Raw genomic sequence first — 26674 nt, 5'->3', positions numbered from 1 at the left:
TATGCATTATTTTTCTTCCTTCAACAATTGATAATAATTATATTATATTTTATTTTATTAATATTTTTTATTTCTGTTCACAAAACATTCATTACTGTAACGCATTAGTCTCAACAATGTTGGGACTCCCGTTTGGAGTCCCGCAGTGTTCGATTATTGTGCCCATTTTTCCCACTAACTCCTCCCCCTGGGTTTGAGGATCCCTGGCTAATAGCTCTGGTCCATAGCCTTCTACTGCTTCTACGATTCTGCCCTGCAGTATAAGGCTATGTGACTTTCAGTTTTAAATCTCAAATGGAAATCAGACCAGCCTCTCCTCTTTTGTGGAAATCTCACGAACGTTTGACCTACTCACCAATACAAAGACGGGTTGTGTCAATAGAAAGCCTACTTTCCTTAGTGGACGCACTCTGAGCCCCCCACCACGCGTATAAATGGTACTTTTTGGCCAAAAAGGGATTTTGTTTCTACCGGGAAAAAAATATTTTTAGTTACTCCGCTGCACCCTCTACCGATATTTCCCAGAGAACTGCCTCATAGAGAATATTTTTCCTCCGGTGAAAAAAAATCCCTTTCTGGCCAAAAAGTACCGTTTATACGTGTGGTGGGGGGCTCAGAGTGCGTCCACTAAGGAAAGTAGGCTTTCTATTGACACAACCCGTCTTTGTATTGGTGAGTAGGTCAAACGTTCGTGAGATTTCCACAAAAGAGGAGAGGCTGGTCTGATTTCCATTTGAGATTTAAAACTGACCCATAGCCTTATACTGCAGGGCAGAATCGTAGAAGCAGTAGAAGGCTATGGACCAGAGCTACCTGGCTAATAACTAATAAGCCATATGCCTTCATTAATTAATTGCCCTATATAACAAACAAAATGTAAAACACCTTCAATATTGTACTTATTTTAGACTCAATAGGGAGCTCTCCCGCCACACGTTGATGTGGCAGCGGTGGCCGAACGGATAGCGGCGCGGTCTAGATACCGGAAGGTTCCCAGTTCGAATCAGCCGTCCGACACGTTAAAATTACCACCGCTGAAATGCCCTTGAACAAGGCATCAACCACTACGATGAAATGTGTTCTATGAGCAGGGCCTGGCTGGAAACAAGTTCTTGAGCTTAGCCCAGATACCCTGGGTAAATATAGATTTCATTTCATTTCATTTCATTTCATTTCATTTCATGATATCATTTGTCCATGTGTGGTCCAGCTAATTTCTTAATGTATTTGATGCTCATATTAACCTTAAAGTATTTTGTACCAACAAATTCCTTGTGTGTGCACTATGCAAACATACTTAATTAATCATTCAGATTCTGATCTACATGTAAAATTTAACTTATTGTAAGTGACATTGTTGCAGAGCCAACAGGGAGCCATTGAAAAAGAGACCTTGGTCTCAATGGATTCCCCTGAAATAGTTTTTCACTTTCACTTTCAATGTTTTATTTTGGTCTTCAGTTCATGTACAGAATGAAACAGTATACGGTATACATAAAGATACATTGCTATGACCAGAAAAGGTGTAGGCTGAAGCTAATTAGCTTATTTTGCCTACCCTTTTCAATCAAACAGTGAGGTATCATTCAGAAAGCAAGTAACCATGGACTCATTCTGGACTATTCCACTGACTATTCTAGACAATTCTACTGGGGGAACAAACAGTTAGGAGGAAGGATCTCTCAAGTAGTGGATTTTGTATGGCACACCTAAGAGGAAGTTTTGGAAGGATGTTGTAATTTTAGAGGCACAGCAGCAGCGCTCAACTCTAATTCAACCCCATGTAGTAATATTTACAGTACATCCTGTGATGTCACAATCAATATGAAACCGTTTCCTGTGGGTGTGTTGTCATCAGCCAAAACAGAAAAACTGGAAATCACCAAATACCATAAAATGTGGTATTGATATGTTGCATAGGCTTATTCTATTTTATCTGTGTTATTAACATAAAAATGATCCTATCCTCATTGATCGCCGCTTGCCCTAACCTGGTAGAACTCCTGACCCTAAAAATGTCCCTAATAAAACATTCTGTATTGAGATTTCCCGTTCATGAAATGTACCGTAATTATGAAGTTTGCCTGAAAAATGTCTGTCTTGCGAAAGAAGATGCAATGTCAAATATTCAATGCCTGCAACAGTCAATGTGTCCTTGAGTAAATGCTGAACCACCTTTTTCTGTACTTTTAAGACACTGAATAAATACAAGAAAGAGTAAGAAGCCATGGGAAGAATCTTCTCCCTACATCTCCCTCTTCTTTCCCTTGACGTGTTTTACGTCCAGACTGTGATTACCACTAGATGGCGCTCGTCTATGATTCACCATTTGAGTCTCATTGAAACCAGAAATAACAACAAAGGACCGCATGGAGCGTTTTACAAACTTGTATTTTTCGTGAATGCACAGCGAGTTAGCTCTGTGACTACTTAAAGGACTACTCCAGACAAAATAACATAATAGGCTCATTTTCCTACTTATTATTGATCCAAAATGACGGGGTCTGTTTTCCCCAGCAGACCTCATAGCATAGAGTGGAGTCCATAAGCATATTGCTACTTACTCCATTTATTGCGGTCAAAAGTGATTCTTTTTTTCAAGAATGTGTTATTGGACATCATTACAAACACATCCATGACTAGGTTGTCCCACATGAGTCTCGTAAATCATGTTTAACATAACAGCATAACATAGCAGACTGTGGTGGCTCGATGCATTATAATGACAACTAATAACAGGTTGATGAAAATAATTATCACATTTGACCGCAAAAAATAGTGTAAAAGCGATAATATGCTTATGGGCTTGGCTCTATGCTATGAGAGCTCCTGGTGTCAAAGTCAAAGTCGTACGATTTGTCACACACGTTACCGCAGTGAAATTTGTTCTCCGCATTTGACCCATCTCTTGGAGCGGTGAGCCGCAGCCAAGGAGCGGTGTGGCATTGGGTCCCATTTTTACAGCCTTTGGTATGACCCGGCCGGGGATCGAACCCCGACCTCCCAGTTTCAGGGCGGACACTCTAACCACAAGGCCACTGAGCTGGTCTGTTGGGGAAGCTGGGCGACAGGGGCTGCAAAAAAAAAATCTGCAAAATAGACCCCATGGCAAGTCATTTGGGATCAATAAGTAGGACAATTAGCCTACATGATATTTAGTCTGGAGTTCTCCTTTAACACGAGGCAGCTTGATGCACAAGAGCACCCACTGGACACATGTGTGTGGACACATGCTGCTAGTATATCACAGGGACTTACAACCAATGCTGGATGTCAGACAATTACAATTTAGTTATAGTTACAATAGAGAGTATGTGCATGCAGAAAGTGAGTGGCAAAGTGAGTTTAACGTAATCACTTCTGTTTGGATGTACAGTATGGGCTGTCAAGGCCAGAAAGTAGTTTTTCAGTAGGCGTTCCGGCATAACTTCCGGGTATGATGATGACATCACGTTCATACCCTCTATTTAGCAGACACTCTTAATCCAGAGTGATGTACAGTAAGCAAGAACAACACATGGTAATAAATCAAATACATAGAAATAGTCATCAAGAATCATCATAAGCAAGACAACAGTGGGAGGCATTGGGTCCCATTTTCATACTCCTCTGTATGACTCGGTCGGGTATTGAACCCTGACCTCCCAATCTCAGGGTGGACACTCTAACCGCAAGACCACTGCGCTGGTGAATAAGACCATCAGCTAAATGCACAGAATAATGCAAGACTTAATGAAGATTATAAGCAAGATTATAGAGTTTGAGACTCTAACCATAGAAAATATGAAAGCAACATTAACAGGGGATTTATGACCAACAGCAAGCTAAGCTAATGATGATTAGCTATGTAAAGATCTCACCTTTGGAGCTTACCTTAAAAACAATGAGTCAATAGATGAAAATGTCCTCTATCATTGCCACATTAGTCACTCTGTGTAACAGGACTAAATGTCCTCTATCATTGCCACATTAGTCACTCTGTGTAACAGGACTAAATGTTAGAGGACTGCTAGCTCTGGTCCATAGCCTTCTACTGCTTCTACGATTCTTCCCTGCAGTATAAGGCTATGGGACTTTCAGTTTTAAATCTCAAATGGAAATCAGACCAGCCTCTCCTCTTTTGTGGAAATCTCACGAACGTTTGACCTACTCACCAATACAAAGACGGGTTGTGTCAATAGAAAGCCTACTTTCCTTAGTGGACGCACTCTGAGCCCCCCACCACGCGTATAAACGGTACTTTTTGGCCAGAAAGGGATTTTTTTTCACCGGAGGAAAAATATTCTCTATGAGGCAGTTCTCTGGGCAATATCGGTAGAGGGCGCAGCGGAGTAACTAAAAGTATTTTTTTTCCGGTGGAAACAAAATCCCTTTTTGGCCAAAAAGTACCGTTTATAGAGCGTCGCAGTCCCGCCTCCTACCCTGGACCAGGAAATGAAACCCAATGCATTTTCCTCATAGACATTTCTTAAAGTATTTATTTAAAGACGGTTACGCCGCGGACAAAGCCAACTCGAGTCGTGACAACTCATGACAACACAAACAATATTTTGGACCAAACAAATAATTAGAAAGAAGAAAAAAACGGCAGGTTACAACACTTTTTTTGTTGTTTTTCTTCTTTGTAATTATTTGTTTGGTCCAAAATATTGTTTGTGTTGTCATGAGTTGTCACGACTCGAGTTGGCTTTGTCCGCGGCGTAACCGTCTTTAAATAAATACTTTAAGAAATGTCTATGGGAAAAATGCATTGGGTTTCATTTCCTGGTCTAGGGTAGGAGGCGGGACTGCGACGCTCTACACGCGTGGTGGGGGGCTCAGAGTGCGTCCACTAAGGAAAGTAGGCTTTCTATTGACACAACCCGTCTTTGTATTGGTGAGTAGGTCAAACGTTCGTGAGATTTCCACAAAAGAGGAGAGGCTGGTCTGATTTCCATTTGAGATTTGAGAAGTCCCATAACCTTATACTGCAGGGAAGAATCGTAGAAGCAGTAGAAGGCTATGGACCAGAGCTAGAGGACTGCATAAATATGAGGCTTTATTAGTCAGTGTCAGTGGTGGACATTGGAAAATGTACTCATGTTTTACTTTCAAGTAAAAGTATCAATACTGGATGTAGAAATACTCTGTTACAAGTAAAATGCACTTGAGTAAAAGTACAAGGTATTGGTATGAAAATGTACTTAAAGTAGCAAAAGTAGAAAGTAGTCATTGTGCATAATGTCCCATTTTCAAATGTATAATAATCATTTGAAAATAGCAGATCTAGATCGGCTATTTTAAAATGGCCGAAATGTATAGTGCTGAAGTGGTTAATGTATGATTTGTAAATAATAAACAAAATCTACAAAGTAACTAGTAACTAAAGTTTTCAAATAAATGGAGTGGAGTAAAAGTACAATATTTGGATCTGAGATGTAGTGGAGTAGAAGTAAACGTATTGAAAATTGGAAATACTCAAGTAAAATGCAAATACCTCAAAATTGTAGTTAAGTATAGTACTTAAGTAAATGTACTTAGTTTAGTTACTTTCAACCACTGGTCACTGTGTGCTGTCACTCACAGCGTGTTTGCAGGAAGCAGCTCTGAGCAGCCAAGTGCACTTAAGGCAGGAGGATTACAGCTGAGAGTATTATTAGAGTTCCAGGCTTTATCCCCTTACCTGATCCGCCTAATGCCGATGCTCAGTTTATTTATTGGGCTAGAAAAGTAGGAAAATATTTGGATTGGGGGTGGGGGAAGAAAGAAAGAAAGAAAGAAAGAAAGAAAGGTGAATTGGTTTTGGTGGTCGCGGTTCAGCACTTTTATTGAATCACCATTGACTCTGCATGGTGTTTTCTGCTGAACTCATTAGTTCCCGGGGCTGTGGGTGCATTTGCTGTCTTGCTCTGCTCTGGGGGTTTGTTTGATTAATGCACCACTGACCGCTGAGGCTGTGGCCCATAAAGGGGCTTGTCGTAGAGCCAGGGAACATGAGGACAAAGGAAAATTGTCAGTGTAAATGACCAAGGAGAATAGCGGAACACAGAGGCTAAACCCCTGGAGAGTAACGCCAACAAACCGGACTCTATGACGAATGGAAGCAGGGCCAATATCTCCTCAAAGAGATTAACACACACACACACACACACACACACACACACACACACACACACACACACACACACACACACACACACACACACACACACACACACACACACACACACACACACACACACACACACACACACACACACACACACACGCACACACGCACACGCTTTGCATTCCATTGCTCCTCAAGCATCCTGTAGCTAGAATACTCTTCTACATCAACTAAATAAAAGGAGAGCAGGCAGTACACTCCGCAGTCCGTGACGCTTCTTCCCCGCAATGGCCTTAGCTCTCTAGCATCACTGGCAGGCCAAAGATTCCACTTTACAACTTATCTGAAAATCGAGTGGGAGGATTTGCCATGGCACATACTTTACACATTAAAGTTAAACATGATGAACCCTAACCACTTGAATGACCTTTTGTCTAACACCACCCACCCACCCACCTTTCGTCTATAACATCACCCACAGGCTAAAATGTACTCTTAAACTTTTAATGCACTTTGCACTTTTTCAAAAAGGTACTTCATTTTGTTATAAAGCTTTTGCTATTCCTTACACTTTAGTACATTTTGATACAAATACTTTTGTACTTTTTCTCAAGTAAAATTTGAATTCCGGAGTTTTACTTGTAACAAAGTATTTCTACATTGCAGCATTGATACTTTTTCTTAAGTAAAACATGTGAGTACTTTTCCCACCACTGGTCCTAATTGGGTCGCAATTAGGACGCAATTAGTTAACTATGGAATCGAGCATTTTCCGTCAGTTCCCATGTGTCAGGCACCATAGCAGTCTGCCGTCAACGAGGCGGATGCGTGCACGCGACCTCGCTGCTTCTCGCACTCAGGCGTCTTACTGGTACAGTACAGTAGGTGGCTGTGTGAGGAGTGTGAAACAGAGAGAATATATCTGCATATATCAGCCATTCTGCCAAATCCATTACTGGTGCAGGTTTAAAGTTTAATTTAGTCATAAAAGGTCATCAATATTCCTTACACACAGTAAAATGAGTTTATTAATCCGTTCTTACAGCTCTATTCGGATAAATTGTTTATATGCCGTCAGAGTTCAATGAAAACGGTCACACGGTCATGACCTCTGGCCGTCAAAAATACACACATGAGGTGGTTTCTGTTCGTGTTTGTTAGAACATGGCTCTAGGTTTTATCTGCCTTATTGCTACACAGGTTCTGGGTCAAACTTCCCATTGATCATTAATTAACCTCTGTGACAACAGACATGCTTTCATGTGTCTGCTAACTCTGCTGTGCTAGTGCTACAGCCAATGAGACGCGTGCACACACACACACACACACACACACACACACACACACACACACACACACACACACACACACACACACACACACACACACACACACACACACACACACACACACACACACACACACACACACACACACACACACACACACACACACACACACACACACTGTGGGCGACTGTGTAAATGCACCATTTACCATTTACACACACACACAGGTGTCATCCAATAGCATAGTTCAATGGTGACACCTGAGATAGGCTAAAAGAAGGGCAGTGCTATGTTGAGGTTGCTCCGGTTCTTCCATTCCATCATCACCTGGTCAAGGCGGAACACACTCCCAGCTAGCTCTTAATTGGTTATTCTCCCTCTCAGTCTGTCTTTTTGCCAGTTGAAGCCTTGCCTATTTTCTCTCGGGTTGTCTTTGAAACCTAAGCCAATGGGAGTGCCTCCTAGGCCCTGAAAGATCGCAACGCGGCAGTGTTAACCCAGACTCTGCAATGCCACAGTATAACTCTATGGCTGCAGCACTACACAACAGCGGCTAATGTTATGAGCTAACTGGAGCTAGGGCCCGCACACCCACTGTCGAGGTGCGTGTAAATAGGTATGCTCTAACTGGAGCTACACAACAAAACACAGTGATTGAACCAACAAAAGAACGTCGGAAACGAATGCAAACAACGGCCGGGAGGTTGTCATAGAGAAACATAGACGTTAAAAAAAAATAACAAAAAATAATAGGGATTTCAAATATAATACTAACGGGAGACAGATGTACAACAGAGAGCGCTTGTTTCACCTGGCAGTTTAGGATACGTCATTCTTGTTTCCTGTCATCTTCTGTGTCCTGTGTGTTGGTGTGTAGGGTTGTCACAATTCGTACATAATTGTCTAAATTAATCGCAATTATTTTGTGTCATAAACGTGTCACTTTGTGATGCGTTGTAGTTGTAGATCAGGTATTGCTGGTATCTTTCTGTGTGTCTCTGTTCAGGTCAATCTTTAGGTGTTTGAGTCTATTTAATATGGTGTTTATAATTGATGTTAGAATACACGTTGATACCTGCCTCTATTTCAGTAGGATGGGAGGAGGGCCAGGTCGGACCATGTCATTTATATTGATATCCTATTTGAATTACTCGACTATTTATTTTGATCTGTATTCTTGTTCTCGACTCTACCCTCACCTGTATCTCCATTTTATCCTCACTGCGGTGCTGCTATGAAAACGTAATTTCCCTTAAGATCAATAAAGGTCTGTGTGTGTCTTTTTATTTCACCCTCTCTATCCGTCTGTCGGTCCATCTGTATGCCTGCCAATCCTCTCTCTCTCTCATATTCTGTTGCCAAAATGACCACAATGGGAATGGTCATAAACTCATAATTGTAAAATAAGGCAGCAAAAATCAATACATGTTTAAAGCCAAATCAGGTGCATGCATTTTCCAAACAAGTAGATATATTTGTTGACAACATCCTAAAAATGTACTGTATACCAGTGCTAAACATAGGCTCGTGCCAATAAACATGCTGTGGGGGAAACATGACCTTGTTGGTGGATATTGATAATGATATAGGCTAGCCTAGTGAATTGTAACCATTAACACACTCTCTCTAGCACAGTGGTTCTGAAACCATTTTGGCTCAGGTCACCTCTGTAAATAAATACCAATATCATTAAGTCTTCTTCTCCAGTCCTCGAAGAGCATACAGAAATGGCCTGGTTTCTGGCATTAAACTACAGCTCATGGAATGCTGTTGTGTTCACGCAGACTGTGGCTGATAATCATCAGCCACCATACATAATCATTTTCTAGATGAAATCAAGCTTTTTCATGAAATACTGAGAATACTGCATGTTCATCACAGCCCACAACATGTGCTGACTCTCAAAGAGTCAAACCAGGGTTCACCAGGGCAGCTCAGTCCCAGCTCTCCTGGGAGCCGTGTTAGTTATAAGTCATGCCTGATTGGCTGTGGTGGTCAATGTAAATCACATGTGATTGGCTGGCAGGAGGTTACCACTTAGTTTGTCTAACCTCCCAGAGTGATTTCTCCTAATAGTTAATCAATGTTTAACCAACCCACTGCTGCAAGAATGCCAGAGAGCAGGGAAAAAAACACAGCAATTAGCTGTGAAACCACTGAAAATAGAATATTTAACGATTCTCCTAGGAACTTTGCTTTTTGTGTTCTCCGTTATGCTGTTCTTGTATCTATTCTGCCACAATGACGTCAAAACCGATGCAATTCTTCCATTGAACATTCTACGGGTGCTGAACCAAAATACGTACAGGTGAGAGGAGATGAAGTTTGCACATCGGGTCTTGAGCTCCAAACTTTATTTCATATAGAGATACAACGTTTCGACCCCTTTGAGTCTTCGTCAGGCATCTCGTGTCGTGACCCACTAGTACTACCCAGGTGGCAACCCACTGGTTAACGACCGCTGACGTAGATCTTCCTTTTAAGATAGTCATGGCTGTTTGATTTAATCAAACCAGCTTTATTATTGTCTCCCCGGGACATGCGAGTGACGCATGGTGAGTTGGTGACGCCACCTCACCCCCGCCCCCCGAAAGCCAGCACAAAGCAGTCTGTGAGCAGCAGACACACACACACACACACACACACACACACACACACACACACACACACACACACACACACACACACACACACACACACACACACACACACACACACACACACACACACACACACACACACACACACACACACACACACACACACACACACACACACACCTATAAACAGAATGGTTGACGTGAGATGAGAAGAGAAGAGAAGAGAGGAGCCGGGGCAGGGATGAAAGGTCTTTAGTGTTGGGTGACAGTTATTACCCCTCCCCTGCACTGAAACCAAATACCTGTGGGTCCCTGATAGCATTGTGCGCTGGTGGGACACTCATGGGTTACGGGCTGTAATCAGGGACCCCTGGTGCCTTGATCTGTGCACTGGGTTCCAACAGCGAGGCCCCCTCCCTCCCTCTCGGTTGCCAGTACCGCACCAAGGAAGAACGTAGTACGAGTCCGAGTCAAGACCGAGTGTGGGATTGGTCGAGTCCGAGTCGAGACCGACGGGATACGATACATAGAGATAGATACATGATATTGTTGTGGTTAAGTAAGACTGTTGGGGATTGAAAATCTGATAATCAGCAGAGCGCTGCCTTACTAATATCACAAAATGGAGTGATGTCCTGAGGCCTTGTACAGCTTCATGTGTGGACTCACACACAAATACTGTAGCCATTTTATTATATTAGAGGACATATCAGAGGATTATGCAATGCTCTTGAGCAGTTACATTTCCCTTCCTTCCGTGAAAGAAGCTTCACATCCTAGAGATCACCGACACTACTAACCACCAACAGTAAGCACTACAAAGGTGAGAGCCATAGTGGTCAAAAAGGAGTATTGCTGTGATCCTAGAAAGATCCAGTCTCACGTGGTCAGATCCAGCATCTTACATCATCGTCGATTTCAGGGATGGAAGCTCTGAATCACAAGTCAGCACATCCATGACAAGGTGTTGCCAGAGAAACACAGGTAAACAACTGTCACAATGCTTGTGTCGTCAAACCCATTGTTTACAACGGCTGTAGCCACACTGGGGGCATCAAGTGTACACATCAGAACATGTTGATTCTATTTTAGAGCACCGATGTGTGGCAGTCAGACCACCAAAACACAATTCAAACTTGTATTTTGAATGGCAATTCTGGCCTGCACAGATGCTGAAAGATAATAGGGTTGTCTGTGTACAAAAGTAGCAGTCCTGAACTCATGAACTGCCAGAGTTTCTCTAGAACAAGAGCCACAGAATATATTGTTCTATGATAATGTAAATACCAAATATCTCGAAAGAAAAACGAGTCTACTTCCATTTTTATGGAAGTAGACTCGTTATACAGGATCAGCTGGATTTGTTTCCACCACGTATTTGTTATTTGTCTTCTTCTTGTACCAATAGGATCCACCAACTGTGTGTGTGTGTGTGTGTGTGTGTGTGTGTGTGTGTGTGTGTGTGTGTGTGTGTGTGTGTGTGTGTGTGTGTGTGTGTGTGTGTGTGTGTGTGTGTGTGTGTGTGTGTGTGTGTGTCTCAGATGTGCAGGCCAGGGAGGCAACTAGACGCCACGACCCGGACTTAGTACATTTGTTAAAGAGATGATGCTCATTCCGGATCTGCACAGAGGTAACCAACAATCTTGCCTCCGTGTTTGGTCTGACACTAAGGACGTCTTGCGTGGTAAATCTGTATACGTGAAAGACTACACAAGTGACAAGGGGGGCCACTGACCAGGGCTCTAACCTGGCTCTGGTCATCATAAGATGATGTGTACTGAAAAGGTACATTGTTATTAAAAAATGACATACTGGCAGCAATGAACTTGTCCTGGATGAAAAAGGCTTTACAAAAGAAGTAGGGGGAAAAAACATGAAGTTGAGAGTGGACAGTTTTGTTTTTGACATTGTGTTCCTCTCTTTCGCAATTTAACGGCAAACCTTAAACTCGAGAACAAAGTTTCCTAACATAAATCAATATGTGCCAACCAGCCTACTGTCAAGCTGCAGGGATGACCTATACAGTGACTCAGCCTGAGTATTTTATAGCACAACCAGTGCTACAAAACAAAACAAAGCCATTGTTTACAACAAAACCGAACACACTGCTGTGCTCCTCCACTCCCAAGAGAAGATGTTTTGGAAAAGAGTTGTGTTTTGTTCTCTGTGAAACCACTGGGAGTTGAACTAGAACTAGTTGGTTGAGAGATATTCAAGTTTGGAGTTTAAACTTTACTGTATAATAACATTCAATAAAACCACTGTATATTATATTGTATGGCTACAATATGGCTATGGCTAGTAATACAGGATAACAAGATTGGGCAACATACAGGTTATTTGTTACCACTGTAAACAGCACTAATGCAGTAGTTAAGCTGTGCTGGTTTGTGATGCCTCCATTGTCTAAGCACAAAGGGAAAGTGCTTGTTAGACCCATATGGAAGCTAAGAGGTTTAACAGGAGGATCCTGAGAAATGTTAGCAGCACCAGCATGGTCAGATTAATGCCTTCTCACTACATTGCTGACTGCATTGACTACACACAGCTCTGTATTGAGTTGCATTCAGACCTGAATAGTTAGAGCAGCACGATTACATACAAAGTCAATGCAAAGACGAGAAGTTGCGCGAACAGGCGCAGCACGAACAAAGCGAACGGCCACCGTATCTTCACCCCGGCTGGAAAAGTCCAACTGAAGTGACTCCATGCATCACGTCCTGACAGCCAATCAGTGTTGATGTTGTCCGGAACCCTGGAAAGGTTTAGGCTGTTTGGTTGTATTCATCCATCCAACTGAACTGACCGCCAGGACTCAGCAACAGTGAAAAAAACAATATACAAACCCTTTGCAAAGACATAGGAACTAGTTTTGCTGCTTATACAGTACATTATATAGTAGCTACGTGTATATGAAATATATTGAACCGAACCATCTTAGGTGAACGGGTGGGTTCATTTGCCAACATTTCCCAAAGTTAAATTACTGTGTCTACAGCCAATCGGCGTGCGACGCGAGCGAAGGGACTTTTTGAATGGTGCAACCATAGGGTGCAGCCACTCCAATGCCCAGCAATGTCTGTCCCTGTGTCCCTGTATGTATGTGCAGGGTACCAGCAGGTATCAAAGTGGTGCTGTTGAGCTTCACACTGTGCACAGGTGCATGATGGGAAGCTGAGCTTTTTGCACCACTCACTTAAGACAGGTCTGATTTTTTTCCTGCACGACCAATGTAAAGCGATTAAAGCGACTAGAAACAAATATATATCTTCAGGTTTGAACGCACCTTTAGAATTAGGGGCTGCAATTATTTGATTTCTTTCTTTCTTTATTTGATACATACACGTGTGTGTGTGTGTGTGTGTGTGTGTGTGTGTGTGTGTGTGTGTGTGTGTGTGTGTGTGTGTGTGTGTGTGTGTGTGTTTGTGTGTGTGTGTGTGTGTGTGCATACTTTTTTTAGCACTTATAATGACAAGAAAAAAGAAGAAAATAATCGATTTGTTTGATTAACTTTTGCGCTCATGCACTTGGGGGCACAGGGGAAAAGCACCTGCCCACCACCGGAGTCTAGGCGTTCGGATCTTGCTTGCTGAGTGTCTATACTGTATACAAAAACAATCGCGCCTGTTTGGGAAAGGGAGGATGGAGGCGTTACATCCTCCCGGTGGGGGCTCCTCACTGGCAGGTGAGCCAGTAGCTGTAGTAACAGCAGTGGCAAACAGTGGGAGGAATTCATTGGCATCATAACGGGAAAACAATAAATAATTGGCTAATCTAAATAAAAACGGTCACCTAATTAGAATTCACATACATCGGCATCCTTTAGGGAGTATGTCAATAATATGAATAAAGGCATATTCAATTCATATTCCAATTTTAGGTGATGAGGTGGCCACCGAAAACTTGACGTCACGCTGCGGTGGTAAGTGACTCACCCAAACGCATGTCTCTGTTTTTACTAACCAGTTTTGGTGGTCACCATATTACCTAAAACTGGAGTATGAATAGGCCTTAAGAGTATATGGTGCCTTGTGTATGTGTGCATAATACTATGCTCTATATGACACCAAGCACTAAGTATGTAATACATTAAGAATACACAGCTTCCAATTACTGTTTGTTGTTCTCAGGGCCTTTGGACGTGATCTATACTGTCAGTAAGCCTACTAGTCAAATTGAAAGGGTAATAATATTATTATTATTATATATGAAAGGGCCACTGCACCCCTTTTGCAACCAGATCTTATTTTAATGTTTAGAACACAAGAAACACTTTCCTGCATGGGATTTGTACGTGTGCAATGTGTTTTTAGATATTTTAGTCATGGAGCAATGTTCATGACCAAGATTTGTCATGAATGTGGTCTCACTTCCTTCCTGGACTACAAGTCACACCTCCACGCAGCCTACCCCCTCTCCACAAGAAGGGGCAGTGCACCAAATCATTATGGTCATTGTAGGAATTCAGCAATCCAGTCAAACCCTAGTCAAACACACAGACTTTTCACTTCATTATTTTTCTGGCCAATTGTGCTAGTATAATAGTATAGTGTGCCAGTAAACCATGGAGTGCCACAAGGCTCTGTACTTGGTCCCATCCTTTTCACCATCTACATGCTTCCACTCGGTCAGATCATCCGTCAACACGATCTACGGTTCCACTGCTATGCTGATGATACACAGCTGTATCTCAGCACTACACCAACCACTCTGCTCCCTCCACAGTCCATTGTCAACTGCCTCCATGAAATAAAGACCTGGATGACCACCAACCTACTCAAACTCAACAGCAAGAAAACAGAGCTCATGGTCATGGGTCCCAAGGCTCAGCTTGAGAAGATTGGACATTTTCTTCTCCAGGTGGATGGCTGTTCCATCTCTCCATCCCCCGAAGTTCGCAACCTGGGTGTCATCCTGGACTCTACTCTCTCCTTTCAATCCCACATCAAATCTGTTACCAAATCCGCCTTCTTCCACCTCAAAAACATTTCCAGACTCTGGCCATCACTCCCAGACTCTGTTGCAGAGACCCTTATTCACGCTTTCATCTCCTCCCGTCTGGATTGCTGTAATGGTGTACTATTCGACCTCCCCAACAAGGCCCTTGACAGATTACATGTCCAAAACTCGGCTGCCAGAGTGCTCACCCGTACACAACGCTGGCAGCACAGCACCCCCACCCGGTTAAGTTCCGCATCACCTACAAACTGCTCCTCCTCACCTACAAATCCCTCCATGGCCTTGCCCCACGGTATCTGTCTGACCTCCTCAAGGACTACACCCCTGAGCAGAACCTGAGATCCTCTGACATGGAGCTACTCACCATCCATCACGCTAAAAAGCGGACCCTCGGCGATAGAGCCTTCTTTGTGGCAGCCCCTAGCTGCCCTTTGGAACTCTCTCCCCTTGGAGATTCGCCAGATGCCTACATTCATGGACTCTTATACAGTTTTTACAGTTATTTTTAGAAACACACAGGCTCAATTATTCCAATCAATGACTGTTACTTAAATTAAATATGACATTGCTATAAACTTGTTAATTAGCTGTATTATATATTTAACAGCTATCACTTAATGACATAATCACACAGATTAAAAACTTGCTGTGGATGTTTTGTAAAAGGTGTTATGAAGGTAGCCGTAATAAATGTTGTTGTTGTTGTTGTTGATTTGTCAGTACAGCAGGCACTAGGCAGTGTTGCTAGGAGTTAGCAAGGTGCATCTACGTGCGTTAGCACAGTGAGTGCGTGCATGGCCTAGACTCTTTCTCCTAGAGACTTTGCCCTGGGGAAAAATACCAGCAACCAAACCAAGGTACAACAATGTTCCGGATTAAATTTAATGGAAGGGTCTTCAGCATCCCTGGGATAATTGGCTGGTCTCTACTATAGCTGACTCAGGTGCTCCTTATCTTTCTATTGTTTGTTTGTTTACAATTGTGTTGAATAAGTAATAGAAATTATTTTGTGGGGTGCATTTGTCACTGTGGAAGAGCAGCATAGAATATAAACAAGTTGAAGCTGGATGTCCTCGTTTCATATGCTATTTTAACTGACCTCACACTAGAAGAAGGCGTATGCACCTGCTTTTTGTAATATGTGTTTTTAAGATTCTGATTATGTTTTCTGGTGTATGTGTGTTTCTGTATTATATCTTTTTGTACCGTGTGTTTGTCATGTATGTAAAATCATTGCTGTAAATGTTCTTTGTTTGTATACAGGGCGCCATTGAAAGAGAGACCTTGGTCTCAATTGGATTCCCCTGAAATAAAGGTTTCAATCAAACATGTAATTCTACATTATATACAAATCCCATGGAAGTTGCATTCAACACAATCAACAGCATGTTGACTGAACTAAGAATTGCACCATGATACATAAAGGAAAGAAAACACAATTTTTCCATGTACTATACCAAGAAAGTATTTACAACAACTCAGAAATGCCATAGGTAAGTCAAAGTCGCATAGTAATGCAATCTATTTATGGAAGCAAAACCATACCCACAAGCCTAACTGCTCCATCACATTGTGCCGCTTATTCCCATAACAAAGTCAGTCAAAATCTCACGAGTGAATCATCTTTTCTAAAGCACCAAAAGCATACAAGCAAAACCTTACCTACAAAAGTGTGATCGACCGCTCAGGATCCCTCAAGTCCACATTACAATTTGTTTAAAAAAACCAACAGTCCATTGAAGGAAGGAAGGAGCAGGTGTGTTTATGAAGCGCCACAGGTAACCTGGGCAGCGAGCGAGCATGCTGCTGATTACAGGGAGCTAAATATGGCCTCGTGCTAACACAGACAGACAGGACTCGGTAGATCAAAGCTGTGATGTCACTGAGAGAGAGAGAGAGAGAGAGAGAGAGAGAGAGAGAGAGAGAGAGGAGGGACTGGGAGGGAGGGAGGAGGAGCCTATAGGCCAACAGGTTAGATGTCTGCTCTGGCATAAACGCGACTTACTCCACCTATCCTTTTACTCAGGTACAGTCAGTCAGTAGTGGAAAAAGTACTTGCATGTTTTACTTAAGTAAAAGTATCAATACTGCAAGCAATACAGAAGTACTCATTATGCAGAATGTTTTCAAAAAAAACTAGCAGATATACAAGCTCACAATGCGTCCCACCGTGAGGCATTGTGAGCTTGTAGATCTGTTATTTTCACAATATTCATCTGTAACACCGCGTCAAACGAAATGTAACGCCTCAACTCCTACATTCCAAGTGCTTGTCAGGGTGTCGTCCCCAGTTCAAATGTGATTATTTTGGAGGGTCACAGGCTGAAAAGGTTGAGAACCAACCACTGCTGTACAGCAGAGAGAGATTTCTGTGCTCGTTTTCCTGATCCATAGAACTCCCTGCTGCTCACTGCCTTCTGTGTCTAGGTTGATTTATGTGTTTTAATGATCCCTGGCTATGTTGGCATTAAAGGTTGTGACCCGTTACCCGTCCTTCTGCACCTTAGAGTGTAGGAAGACAAGGGTTAAGAGATGGAGTTCATAACTCATTACTCATGCTGCTCTTTATCTCAGTGGGACAGCGTAAAGTCAGGTCATGGAGCATTGTTCTGTGATGTCGAGTCCGGCAGTTCCGAAACTTTTCTGGCTCAGGGGCCGGGCCCACTTGGAAAATCAATTCACCCATCTGACCACTTAACAGGTGTGAAACAATGTACGACTTTGGCCAGTACTGGATGTTCTTATTGTCTCTTCTAGGCTAGCCTCGGAATCCCAGACGTTTTTAAAATCAAAATATGCTGAAGAAATTAAGACTGCGTCGGAGGGAACCTAACTGGGGGATCCCGAGGCCTTCCAAAGCCAGCGTGTTGATAGAATCTCCCCTATCTGTCCCGTGGTCTCCTTCCAGCTGGCCGTATTCCAAACACCTCCCTAAGGAGGTAATCTGTATTTGTATGACAATTATTTGTAAACTACAATTTCATGATCGTGAGAACCCTAGTGAAACGTTGCTCAACTTCTGCCAGTTGGTCATTATCTTATCCAGCGTGATGTATTGTTCAAGGCTACCTTATAGCCTAACATATGGCTGAGACCTTTGGGTTACACGATGGCATGCTAGTATATCTCAGAGCTTTCCTACTATAAAGAGGACAGCTCTGTTTTAAATATATAGTGCTATCATGTCTGTGTTGCTCAAGGCCTTTCTCACACAGCAGACCACCCTGCTGCTACAAGACAGCGTTTGTGTCAAAGAACCTTAATTCACTCAAGACCGTTCAACATGTGACTCCCAGCATGTGGACAACATTTAGACACAGATGGTGTTTTGGAAGAGGTTTTTGCGCTAAAGGGGATTCCTCTGATTCCAATCTTAACAAACAGCTAATTCAACACTGACTTGTGTAATATTTCTGGACATCCACCGGAGGTGATGTAACCGCCATCCGTTGTTTCATTAAACTAGGATGAATGCCCATGCGGAAACCTTGGTACTTGGTGAGTGTAGGCTAACAGTATAGTACAGAAGAGGGAGAAGGGAGGGTGAATGAGGGCAGGTGTGTCACTCACTAACCACATGAACGCCAGCTTCCCTATCTGGGCATGGGGGGCATACGTTAGTCGTACCAGTAGTACGACATGCATGGTCGGTTAAGACTCATCCGTGGCTCCGACATGCGTGGCCGGTTAAGACTCATCCGTGGCTCTGCCATGTGTGGCCGGTTAAGACTCACCCGTGGCTCTGCCATGCGTGGCCGGTTAAGACTCACCCGTGGCTCTGCCATGCGTGGCCGGTTAAGACTCATCCGTGGCTCCAACATGCGTGGCCGGTTAAGACTCACCCGTGGCTCTGCCATGCGTGGCCGGTTAAGACTCACCCGTGGCTCTGCCATGCGTGGCCGGTTAAGACTCACCCGTGGCTCCGACATGCGTGGCCGGTTAAGACTCACCCGTGGCTCTGCCATGCGTGGCCGGTTAAGACTCACCCATGGCGTGTGCAGTTAGGGTTGGGTTAGGGTTTGGGGTAGGGTGTCGGATTATTGCGTGTCGTACTATTAGGATGTCGGACCAAAGATATGCACCCTCTGGGCATGTAGTAATAGGCTAACATTCAGCAAAGACAGTCGATCTAAATGATCACAACATGTTATGACGCGTTGTGATGTTGTAGATGGCTATATTCGGCGAAGAGATACAGAAATAAAGCTGGATAAGCCCAGGGCAGGGCTGGGGGACCTCCGACAACGAAGTACATAGGGGCCAGGGCTTTTCAGATGGGGAGCGACACAATGCCTGCGTTCTCGCTTGGATCAGCGGGGTCGCAGCAGCAGATCATTCGATTAATCAAATTAATCAAAGAAAGTAATGAATAATATAATGAGAAACGAATCGATAGTTGCAGACGTTAAACGTTAAATACGTATAACCATGTTACAAGGCAAGTTTTGAGTGCCTGCACACATATTCATTCATTCTTCCTCTTTTTTCCTATTGTCCATGTCCTTGTTAATGGTTTTGACAGCCTCCGGTAAGCTTTTCCTGAGCCTTGAGCCCTGGGCTATGAGACACCTCAAACACATGGCAGGCCACATCATCACACATTACAGTCCATGTTCAGGGTGTTGCCTGTCTTTTGACATCCTTGTTTTCGCTTCTCAAGCATCTGCTCTTGTACATATCGAGCAGGCGTGGGGTGGGTAAGCCTGTCACAATTATTACATAATGGCCTAATCGCAATTATTTGAGACCAGTAAGACGCCTTAAGGCGACCGAAGGGCTGACACAGTGTACCGGAATAATGTCACTTCATTATGTCAGCAGAAGTTTGATTTTAAGTTGTCTCAAATAAGCAGGGGTGCACAGGATTCGGCCACCTACTGTAGGCTTTCTTGGCCTACCCACCACTACCACGATGTTGTCACATCAGCAAACTTGACATGGTGCCGGAGATGTTTTTTGTTTGCCTTAGGAGGCACTTATTGCAACACTTTCACTCCATTTCTTATAATGTTATATTCTTCAAGAGATGGATTCAAACTTCATTCATTCACAGCATATGCAACCTATGGTTTTCTCTTACTACTACTATTCATTAATTCACTACTAAAGCCAAAAATTTGAGAACCGCTACTCTAAGGAGATGTATATTAATTTCTAGTCTTGTCAAACCTCTAATTCACTACCACAATCAGAAACGCTATAGTCACGTGTGAGGTTCCCACATGGAAAATGATTTGGCATTAAACAATCAACAATTAACCAGGACTGACATCAACCTACATGGACTTAAATGACTGAACAGGACTGGTATACATCAGGACATTGTATAACAGTCATCATATCAGACAGTAGACTACACAACAGACAGTGGACAATCACACAGCTTCACTTAAGTTAAGGTTTCCATTGTGAAGATCGGCAGGGGAATTCAGCATTCAGGTCTCACATGGCATAACAACAAAACTCAAACCACTCCTGTGGAAGTCTCACTAAGATCATGAATTGGTACCTGGTGCATTTCCCTGCACTAATGCTCTCATTCAGCAGTAAATACACAGTAATTACAAGGCTGACACCACATTAGATATCCTCCACCATCATTAAATGAGGGGGTGTGCTCACATGATAAATTGACTGGGTTAAGCCTGGAGCCGGCGGGATCCTTCATGGTAATTTACAGTGATTCTAAATGGGAGGCCAAGTCCTCTTTCATTTTTGTCTCAGCGCTAGAGCTAAATACATATTTCAGAGCTAGGGACTTGCTTGCAAACTGAGCCCTAAACTTAACCGGGAGTGACACCGAGAGAGAAAAGGACCTAATGAGCCTTTTGTTTGCTTGGAAACCTTGTGTGGTCCCGCCTCGCTAATCCCTTTGTTTGTGAATAAAATATTTATGTGTATGAATGGAGATGGGTTGCTTGCAATGTTGGCGATCAAGCTTCTTAAGCGTCATACTCTAGAGGTGCACTCCTGGTAACCCAAATCATTTGAGACATGAGGATGAGCTGCTATCACTCTAAAACAGAAAATATGTGTGCCTGTATGACAGCCTATATAGCCAAATCAGTGGGTCGGGAGTGGGACCTATTTTTGGGTCTTTGAGCCATTTTTATGGGTAACTATGCCCTTTTTTCCTTTCCTACATTTTGTTTAATTATGATTTTTATAAGATTTTATAAGATATTTTAAGATTAAAAAAGAAATCCCCAAACAAAAAAGGGATTCCAACATTTTTCAAAAGAATTTCATAAATAATATACGCTAAAAAAATACTTAGTACCCAGTGAAAATAGCAGATCTACATGCTGTGTGAGCAGCTAGATCAGCTATTTGTTAGTTGCTGTCCCAGGGAGACATGACATTTATCTTCTGGGTTTCAAGTTAATTTCAGAACAGCATTGGCCTAATAATGAACATGTTAACACTTTTACATTTCCATCTGGTGTGCAGGTCATTGTGGCACAGAAGACACACAGAGGGAGGCAGCCTGGATTGACCTGCCCTACATTCTCTGGAGACGAACAATGTCCATAAAGATAACACGACATGGATGCTTCAAAAGCTCCACCCCACTACCATGACAGCATACATTTTTACAGTGGGAATTGAGTGGGAATGGAACCCCTGACCCTTGCTGTGTTAATGTTACACTTCAGAGCCACATCGGCAAAACTGAAGTTTTAGACCCAGTATGATTGGGAACCAGACTATCACTATTGAAAAATTCCAACAATCTCCAAGCCTAAACATTCTCAACTCCAACTAACACCGTGACACAGACCCACAGCATGGCAACCTTACAATAGGCCATTTTATGAACATGACAATAGGCAATTCTACTGCCGTCACAATAGTTTCTCTCACGGAGCTATCCGTCGAACGCTTGCTGTTCAGTTGTCTTTTCAAGTAAATATATTGCCACTGCATCACTGCCAACTATTGGATGAAAACATGTACAAATCAAATCAATTAAGTTAACCTTTTTAACTGCTATTGTTAATTCTGAACATCACATTTGGATAAAATAATACTTTCTAATTGCAGTAAGGTGGTTCCGTTTTTTCCGGTGTCGCTTTCTTTTGGTCCCCCCAGTTTGTTTTTTAGTCTAATCAGTTGCTATGAGTTGGAATAAAAGATGGACATACCAAACTAACTATACAAGAAGTACTTGAATAAACTCATACGCCGCATCAAGGCTTTTATTTTGGGTAGGCCCTACAATTATGATGCCCTTGATCGCTGGGAATTATTTTGGGTAATTCTGATTTCGGTTTGCAGGTCCGGCCTGATGACTACAACATGACATAAGTTATCTTCCACTCCCGACCGGAACATAAACCCCAAAATAGTATACCTCCCAGTCTACATTTGCACAGACGTGAACTCTGTCCTCTGCATTACCTAACTCATACATGGGCAACTGGCGGTCCGGGGGCCACATACGGCCCCCGGGTAATATGCACTCACTACTTCTGGAGTGAGTGTGGAACTATATAGTTGCCCTCTCCATCGTAGTTGCCCATCCCTGACCTAACTAATGGACATGCAGTGTGGACACTGCTTAGTACAGTCAGTGGCATGGGAGCAGTTAGGGGACAAGGGTCTTGCTCAGGGACACTTTCACACACGCTTTGATTACCGGACGTCCTCGCTAGTCGATACCCATTCAGCTATGGCCGTCCTCTAAAAACCTCTCAACTAATGTTGCTCCATAACCGCACAAGTGGAGTGATGATTACATCACATTCTGACTTCAGAAGCAGAGGAATGCTGCATAACATAGTTTTCACTGATGCTCTCATATAGGTATTATAGTAACTGCTGCTAATCTCAAATAGCACAGGGGATTGTTAAGCCTTCTTTATACTTAGTTGGCAGTTGCACATTGTGTTGCACCAAAATCAGAAGCTTTACAAGCTCACAATGCGTTGCAGCACGATGTGTTGTGAGCTTTTACAGTATATATTTTCACAGCAAACAAACACACTGCACAATCTATTATGCATAAGCTATAATATAATAATGACATGTAAAATTGCAGTGTACAGTTTTACACTGTACAAACTACATTAGTTACTTTTCACAATCGATCAAAAGATCTGCAATTCTGCATTATAAAAAGATACAAAAATAAACTAATAAACAATAAAGTGTGTGCACATGTGTTGAGTGCCTCATTGGCATTGGACATTTCTGCATCCACAAAATCTAGAAAATGGGTCAGCATCACCCTTAAACCTCCCTGCGAGTTTATTGGGCCAAGAAGTGAAATTGATATGGATTCATTTCAGTTCATTTACGCATAATGTGGGGCACTGGCACTGCATGGTGGCACTAAACCCCACAGAAACTTGAGACGTATCTACATATGCATATGCCCACAGTAGCCTTTCTTTACCTCAAACACGTCACTGCAGCAGCAGCAGCCACAAGCTATACAGCCCAGCTGTCACACCGAAAACGGTTACTTATATAATCATGTGACTCCAAAGGTCGTTATTTAGAGCTGTATTGCGCAGCGTAACTGTGTGAGTGTGGTATCATGTCACCTGAACATTTTCGTTTGGTTTTAGGTTTATTTATGTCACATTATTCTTCTGTTAGCATTTATAACGGCCAACGGTGCCATGTTTTCCCAGTTACTAGTCTACAGTAGTACAGTAGGTCAACACTTGTGTACCTTGTAAGACCGAAAGGGTCTTAATCTTATTATAATGTATAGCTTTATGACATGAAATGTGGGTTTCCCATGCAATAATGTGATGCAATGCACACACAACCCCAGCATTGTACCTGAGATGTAGGCTATCTAACAACATCCAAGCTTTCCTACACAGTAATTACTGTGTGCGGAGTCATGGCTCTGTTACTGTGTCTGTGTAGGGCGTCACATTATTCGATAGGTTACCAACAGCGGTGAAACACCCCGGCAACTACGGGCAAACAAGTAGCCTCGCATTTAATGGTTCCCATGTTATGTTATGTATCATTTCAACTTAATTGTGTAAAAAAATAAAAATATCTATTCTGTAGTATATTCCATGACACCATAAGCGACAGGATAGTGTTTTGTACTTACCTCGTTCAGACTTCAGCCTCACTCACTCAGTATGCGCCAACAGTTTTAGGAAACAACATTGCCTCCTCCTCCATGCAGTTCAGTTATCCTCTTCCACTATTCTGACTTTTTGTTTTTAAAAGGCAGCCAACGGCGGGTGACAACAATACTTTACAAACGCAAAGGCATGGACAGCGGTGGGCGCGGGTGTAAAATAAAAATAAATGTTTGTTATTCTTCTCGGAGCTGCTCTGTTTTGGAAACATGCAGAACGAACACTTCAGTTTGTTAAAGTTGTCTCCCTGGACAACTCCGATGGGCGGGGCTTTAGCACTCAGGTGGAAAAGATGTTTTTTTTGTCCCCGTGGGCGTGAGTTCATAACCTCGCATCACCAGACTATCCACAGCGAGTTCATAGAAACATGACAACTTTCCTGCAGTATATTATTGTTAATTTATTTAAATTAACCATGATATACTGCAGGAAAGTCTAGCATGTAAAATGTGTGTAGTCATTCTACAAACATGTATATATTGAATCGGTGAGTCTGGACTCTGGAGACCCAAAACAAAAGTATCTGTGAATGTGTGTTGTTGTTAATAGCCCAGAAAGAACATAATGTCTGGAATATTGGATTCTGACTTCATGATCTCGTGAAACCAATTAAGAATCAGTGGTCTGGTTTGACCGTTTAGCTCTGGTCCACGTGTATATACAGTATAGCTATAACTCTATGGGTTTGGCACTTTACAAATTAGAACAAGATTGCCTGGCCTATTAACAGGCTAAAACATATTGTTTTGGCTTTAATACCTAAAACATTTTGGCTTTAATACCTAAACATTTTTTCTCTGTTATCTGTTTATGTTGAAATGTTTCACATTCACATTCATTTTCACACAATTATGTTCTGCATTTATGATGAATTCCTGTTCTGTTCTTTGACTATATAGAAGTGTCTATTTGTACGTCTCTAAATGTTTTGATGAATTGAACATGGTGGACCCTCTTGTAAACAAGTGTAATGCTTAATTGGGTCGTCCACTCACAGTTAACAGTCTTTGTATTGAGTTTGTGCTTGAAATGTACTGTAATTCTGCAAACTGTTAATAAATATTTCAATCAATCAATCAATCAATAATGGTATCATGTTATTTTATAACTAGATTATTTTTATGCAGGACAAAAACCTGTTGTGGTTTGCACTGCCCTCTTGTGGTACAGGGGGGTGATTACATGGTAGTGATGGTGTCTTGAATGAGAAAGAGAGAAGAGACACTTTCTCCATTCCTGAACACTTGCTGATTGTGTGGATGATGGGGCAGAATTTGCAACTCTGCCCCCTCTGGCACCCCAGATTGTAATTTGTGACACATTTTAATATTGTGTGCTACTTTTTAATTATTCCAATTCTATTGGCGTCAAATCTCACATGAATCTCTGCCAACTTTCCCTGACTAAAGGAAGGTCAGAAAAGAAATGTGACCTTTAAAATACAGACAAATAGTTATACTGTTTGCCTTTGTAATGCATAACAGCACACTCGCTCAACGCTGTCACAGATTTGGAGACAGAGAAGACAATATAAGTCTAACTTATGCTTAAGTTGTCCCTTGATGGTGTCACTCAAAATAACTGATTTACAAGCAAAGGTATAAATTAGTCAAGATACTAGAAATACTGAAAAATAACACAATGCATGACTCACTTGTTTATGATTGCGTGCACGCATCCGCCTGGGTGACGGCAGACTGCTGGGCTAGCACTGGCACTTTGGCATGGGGGGTCAGATCAACATATGGAATGAATTCTGTACTGGCCATATATAGAGCGTGTCTTGAGTGTACAGGGTTTGATGAGGTCAGATCAACATAATGGAATGTCAGAACAGGTCAGCTCCATATATGGAGATCTAAGGGTTTGAGGTCAGATGTAGAGTTGCTGGCCGGCTCCATATATGGAGATCTAGGTGATGATCCAGTCTTCTCCATGTATGGTTGGTTATCCAGGGTTAGATGAGGTCAGTGTCGTGATCTTCATATATGGAGATGGCCATATATGGTGGCGTGACGTGTAACAAGGCGTGATGTCACGAGGTATGACCATATATGGAGGTGTGTGTCACGAGGCGTGACCATATGGAGGCATGACTAACGGGAGACGCAGGTTTTACCTATATGGTTGCAATTGTTTATTGCCCCAAAGACCATGCTCCGTCAACTGACACTAACAGGAAACAAGAAATGTTGAGAATGACATTGCTTTTTATATTGTTTAACAGTCAGTCAGTCAGTCAGTCAGTCAGTCAGTCAGTCAGTCAGTCAGGCTGTCTGTCTGTCTGTCTGTCTGTCTGTCTGTCTGTCTGTCTGTCTGTCTGTCTGTCTGTCTGTCTGTCTGTCTGTCTTTTGCATTTGAACAAAATGTGGTATTCATCCCTGATGCAGTTGGCATAGGTTATAAATCCTCTCGTCCCTATACACTAGAATGACTAGATCTTTACATTTGGCAGGCTACTATTTGATGACCCTATAAGATTACTGGCTTATCTATTATTTACACAATAAATAATTTAAGTTTAAACTATTGTTTGAATTCTCCAGATAGATAGATAGATAGATAGATAGATAGATAGATAGATAGATAGATAGATAGATAGATAGATAGATAGATAGATAGATA

This window comes from Electrona antarctica, assembly GCF_951216825.1.
Source record: "Electrona antarctica genome assembly, chromosome: 3".
Taxonomy (NCBI): Eukaryota; Metazoa; Chordata; class Actinopteri; order Myctophiformes; family Myctophidae; genus Electrona; species Electrona antarctica.
The sequence above is the reverse complement of the archived record's forward strand: the minus strand, read 5'-3'. Positions refer to the sequence as shown.